The sequence below is a fragment of the Xenopus tropicalis genome, chromosome 3, assembly GCF_000004195.4.
Source record: "Xenopus tropicalis strain Nigerian chromosome 3, UCB_Xtro_10.0, whole genome shotgun sequence".
NCBI classification, from domain to species: domain Eukaryota; kingdom Metazoa; phylum Chordata; class Amphibia; order Anura; family Pipidae; genus Xenopus; species Xenopus tropicalis.
The window spans coordinates 57013910-57020125 of NC_030679.2; the positions used below are offsets into that span (position 1 = coordinate 57013910).

General features: G+C 36.2%; 1 long non-coding RNA gene across 1 annotated transcript; it reads left to right on the forward strand.

The window, feature by feature from the left end:
* The first annotated feature begins 3839 nt into the window (after positions 1-3839).
* LOC116409482 lies at positions 3840-4449 on the forward strand. Its single transcript, XR_004221871.1, has 2 exons — positions 3840-3904; positions 4135-4449. It is a non-coding gene; the product is annotated as an uncharacterized LOC116409482 (long non-coding RNA).
* Positions 4450-6216: the final 1767 nt, after the last annotated feature.

The following is a 6216-nucleotide window of genomic DNA, read 5'->3' on the forward strand; positions in this document are numbered from 1 at the left end:
GGATGGTAAGACATTAAGGGCAGTATAACTATTGGATTAAATATACCTAATACAGGGGGATGCATGTCATACCATATATAATCTGCCATATAGCTTGACTCTGGTGAGACTTTTTACATAGACCTCAGAAGAATCTCACATTTAGAGGTCAAAATTGATGGCCCAGTTCTGCTGATGTTTATGCCATAACTGTGCTGTAAGGATTAATTACTAATATTTTGAGTACATATTTACATGCTACAAAAAAGGACTGGGTCATTTTGACATGAAGTTAGCTGACATCTCTGTAAGTGTATACTGATTTTGTTGTCATTTTGGAAAAACAAATACTGGATATCTCCTCCAGTGATGACTTACATGTGTAAATGACGGATTTCCTCTTCCACTTTTTGTCAAGCATTGTCACAATGCAACAATGCATCCTCATATTAAATGAGCATCTGCAACCCTAACAGCTGCATTAAGGTGCCGCTTCAACAGCAGCAACTGTAAAAAACAGATAAAATGTATATTGTCTTGAATCCCATTAACAGGGGTATTTACTTCAGTAAAAGCCACTATCCTCTCTGAAAAAATAGATGCACTTCCTGAAATGTGTGCAGTAGTAGATGTAATATTTAACCGCACACATGTTCAAAGTCCATTTATTAGGCTGTGTATAATTCTACTGTTTGTATTTTACAGTTTAACGAGATGTTTTGCAGTGATGTGTGGTTAATAGAATGTAGGCATGGCTAATATAGTCCCGCTTTCTGCTGTGTCAGATAAAATCAGTTTCTTCACCAGACAGGCCAGGCATAGCTGTGCCAGAAGCTGAGCTTCTGAATGAAAACAAAAAGCACCATCTGTAATACAATACCTGAGGCCATACACTCTCCACACACTAGAGTCCTTCAGATCATGTATTCTGTAAAAAAAGATGAGGCTGTGTTTAAAGCCGAATACGCCCAGGGTGCGTAATTTAATTAGGAGAGAGTCTCATGTGCCAAGTGCCTTCAGCACCTCACAAGGGCTTTCAGCAGCAGTCACGTAGAAAGACAAAACAACATCAAGTATTTCTTTCCCATTTAATGATAGAGATGAACTTGAATAAATCTCATGAGCTTAAACACATTAAAAAGTTATATTACACAGAAGAAAATTGGTAGTTGTTGCAGGAACACTTAAATCAGAAAGACATCTGCACCAGAGGCAGTAAAACCCATCATTAATCTTGGTGGGACTGCACTATGCAGGTGTATATACCAAATGATAGTCCTTATATTCATTTATTGTTGTGGGCCTTTTAGTGAACAAGTGGAAGAAGTTAGCTTATGAATTTTGTCCATCTCTAGGGTCAAAGCAAATGTACATTAATACCGAAAGAAGATGGGAACTATACACTCCTTTCCTTTTGTACAGGCTATGAACAAAATTATAGATCCTCAATTACAGATGTTTTAGAGCCAAGTCCCAGAACATTAAGGGGTGCAAAGGGGGGCTTATTCAACAAACACTTGCAACTGGGGATATCAGTGGTCTGCACCTTGCATCCGATTAAAAATCCAGTGTGAGGTGCAGAGCACAGTGCTGGCGGGCATAACACAGACCCGTATGGCCTGCATTCCCCAGCATTTCAAGACACCGACAACAGCTTTTTATGACAGAATGGCCCCACTATTTTGGGGCATAGAGGCCCACCATTTCAGATTGATCCCATGAGGGCCCCTGCATATTGACACAGTGACCCCAGATTTATGGCAGCATGCTCCCTGCATTTCATGGCAAAGTGGCTCCATCATACCTCTTCTACAGGGTCTCCATCTTCTTTTTGTGCACAGTGTCACACTCTTCTCTGTCCATGCATCAAAATACACCCAGTAACTGAAAAGCTTTCTTATTAACCCCTGCCTTTTAAAATTTCCACTAGAGAAATACAAAGAAAATAAAGATGGGAAAAAAGGTCCCAAAGATTGTAAGCTTTTGTGAGCAGGGCCCTCTGATCCTATTGTTACTCTGTAAACCCTTATTTGTTAAGCTTTTTGAGATCCCTGTTTGTTTAAATTTATTGTGAAGTGTTGCATAATTTGCTGGCGCTATATAAATAAATAATAATGACGATGATGATGATGAAGATAACTGATTTTTTGAACATAGGTTTCATACTGGTTTAGAAAAAAGATTTAACATTAAATAATAATACTTATATATATAATCTGAAATACAGAAACAATCTGACTCCTTGTGGACTGCATTAAAATCATACATTGAGTTATACATTTAGGCGTTTTTTTCACATTTGGTGTGAAGATAAATGTACTCAGTAATTGATGGTAATCATTAATAAAATTACATAATTCACTCTGTGTTCACTTGTGTAGTCAATGTAGGAGCAGGGCTTGATGCAAGCGAAGGATGGGCTGACACGTCTCGTCACGTGGGAAGGAATGGTCAGAGCTTGAATGTGCTGTGGGAACAGGGGGTGGCACATAGTTATGCCACTGCCTGACTGCCCAAAATATATTGTGCCTAGGGAGAAAGGATTCAGACAATTATTTTATGCACTGGAATAAATCACGGAAAATACGTTGTTAAATATTAATCTTTACCTCTTTAAAAAAAAGCACACCTTAGTACTCTTTGTACCTCTTCTGTGATTCAGGTAGAGAAGGAAAAGATGACAATGTGCCAGGTCAGATCAGACATCAGCCAGAAATTACCTGGATGATGAGGCATATAAAATGAACTAGAAATGTTGGCAACAGGAGAACCAGTGCTCACTGATCAAAGAGATCTTTAACAATACCAAAATTGCAGATAAACTAGTGTATTTGAAATATTGCCCTCTAAAATAAATTGATCTTATTAAGCAAAGGAATTAAAGTCACACTTCACTGTCATTAAATAATTTACAAAAATATGCATGCAGTGTTTATGAAGCAAAAAAAGGTTCTATAGGGTTGATCACTACATTTTGATACAAATTGGTTACAATTGGTTTCTGAGCTGCCATGTAATGTAAATCTAAATTATTAATTAGCCTTGTTTCATGACATTTGTATTATTTATACAGAAAGAAAAAATATACCATATAAAACCTGTCGAGATCATGTAGAAGTCAGGTGTCCCTTTTACAACTGGAAGTTCTTTCTTTGCTTCGTGTTTTTTTTACGCTGTCATTTGTGCGACAGTACAAAACAGTTGTGTTTTTTGCCTTTTTTTCGCAGCTCTTTTTGTTTGTGCTTTCTCAATTTGGATCTTTTAATAAATGACTGACATTCGTGGAAATGAGTTAAGTTGTGGTTTCCAACATCTCTAAAACCACAAAGATGAGAATGTTGATAAAAGGGCCTCCCTGTGCCAGGCATCAACTAGCAAAATAATGTGAAGTCATATTCTGCAGTAAAATATTTTCCCTTTCAGTGCATATTCACAAGCTGATATTTAATTATAATTACTTTACTAAAAATGTTGTGTATACAATATACGATATTGAATATGGATTAAATACCTCCAAAAGGAGGGAATGCCCTCCCAATATAGTCTGCTTTACGACTTATCTGTTTTGAGAAATAATAATAAAGGGTTGAGTATAATAGTAGATACCTAGGAAAAGCCCAACAATGGTTAAAGTGGTAGCTCACCTTCAAATTAATATTTGGTATGTTATAGAACAGCGGTTCTCAACCTGTGGGGTCGAACAACCCTTTCACAGGGGTCACCTAAGACCATCGGAAAACACATATTTCTGATGGTCTAAGGAAGGCATTAGGAAGGTTGAGAACCACTGGTATAGAATGTCCTGTTCTTAACTTTTCATTTGATCTTCTTTTGAATTACTGACTATCTCTTTTGCCTCTTTTCAGCTTTTAAATAAAGGCCACAGATCCTGGGATCCAGAAGTTATTGGTCTGTTAAACTACAGGTCTGTTCTTATGGTTACTTTTTTTTATTTATCTTTCTAATTAGGCCCTCTCTTATCCATCTTCCAGTCTCTCATTCAAACCACTACTTGGTTGCTAAGGTAAATTGGACCCTAGTAACCAGATAGCTACTGAAATTCCAAACTGGAGAGCTGCTGAAAACACATATTTCCGATTGTTTTAGGAATAATTTTATGGTTGGGGGTCACCACAACATGAGGAACTTTTACAGATTGGATATCAATATAACGTCATTTTGTGTTGAACAATCTATATCCTTAAAGAGAAAAGACAGGAAGGAAGGAAGAAGAGAGAGAGAGGTGGTCCCATTTTTGATGGATAATGGGGCCAAAGGATGAATAAGAAAAAACACAACAAGAAAATAAAAAATTAACTTGACGGTTTCTTTATATTCAAAGTCGGTCATTTGAACTTAATAAGATGGTGTAGCCTTTGAGGTCCCATGTTAAAAATAAAACTCAAGAAGGTCAGCATCTGTGGGAGAACAGTTTGTATTCAGCCCCAATAAAGTTTACCTTGATTCTTATTTGTCTCGACTGTCCTTTCAATAGTTAGTTTAGGATGTAAATGTGGATAAGGTTTCTGCTGTCGGGAAGGAATAAATATACCAAGGTTCCCACACTTTCATGAATTTGTCATGTTTATCTACAAGTATACTAGTTAACCTTTCGTTAACCATAATCCAATTCATTTTGTTTTTAAAGTGGGAGATAGGGATTTGGGTTGATTTCCAAAATTTAGCTATTGTTATCTTAGCTGCTAAAAATATAAAAGTTATTAATGATCTTGTATAGTTGCCGGTAGTGGTTTGACTTTCTCTTCCTCCAATTGCTTCAAGAAGACATTCATGGGTAGATGACTATACAGTTGCTAAGATCTAACTGGCAGATCTTATATATATATGTCCTATGTGCCCTACACTTGTTTGACAAAGCAATCTGTGTCCATTCGGTACACATTATGCTCCAATGATGTATAAAGACTTTTAATACAGTAAAAACCAGTGCTTGAATGAAACAATGAAAGCCCAATAAGCTCACTAGAGGGCACACAATACAAAAATGAAAATGCTGAAATACAGAGCCATCTAGTGTTATGTTGAAAGTAGGGAGTTCATTAATCCTAATCTTTATTGGTTTTCATTTAATTGTCTAGTAAATCTTCCAACATATTAAATAGTACTAAAGCAGTAAGGCTACAGCTAATTTTAGATAAAATATGAATGAGACCAAAGCTAGGAATATTCTTCACTTGTATGCAAATAACAGAGATGGCACCTTTCCCTGTTGTAGTTGCCTTTCCCACAGCAACCCTTTAACTATCTTTAATTGTTTCTATGTCTGATTGGATTCACTAACATTGTTATCAATGGTTGTATGATACCCATGAAAGAGATATTAAAAGCTGACAGTTTTATTGGGGATAATATATGATAAAGTTGAACATACCATTTCAATAGAAACATTTTTCTTTTCCCATGATTCAGGTGGACAGGGACTGCATCTACATATATTTATGTATTTAATTACCAAATTATTGATTGGCTAAAACTATTATTACTTTTTTTTAAATGAAAAATCCAAGCTGTGGTCAAACACAGGCCAAACACCTGAAGGTGAAATATCTGACAGTTCTGCAGGGTACAGAGGCAGAGGGCACAACGCAACCTGTTCATCCATATATTAAAGGAAAACAAACACTGATCTTATCTAGGACACACAAATAACATTTTTGTTTCTAAAAGGAATTCACAATTAATTATCCATCATTGCTTGTTTAATAGCTCATTGTGGTTTGACCCCTTTAGCCCACTCATGATACATCATTTAAGCCAGACACTAATGCAGTGTTGTGTCATGTTAACAACTGATATTGTAAACAGGTAAAAGGCCTGACTGAAAAGTGTGTTAGAAGTCTTACACGTGGGCTTTTCTGGATGCATTTCTGTTTGGTGAAAAGTATTACAATGAACACATCAAGAAACACCCATGTTTAAGAGCCCTTAACTTTTTTCTTGCAGCTACCCATGTGCAAGAAAAATGAATCCAACCCGAGAAAATCAAAAGCATATAAGTAGGTATATCCTTATTTCTTATATTTTAATTGAAGCATCAGCAAGCACTGCAATAAAATTGTGTTACCATAAACAGCATTTAATATGAACTATACCTACCTCAAGCTGGTGTGCCTTTGATGTTGTTATATAGGTATGGAATTTGTTACCTGGACACCCGTTTTTCAAAAAGACTATTTCCTTTTTCTCTGTAATAGTAAAATCGTACCTTGTATGTGA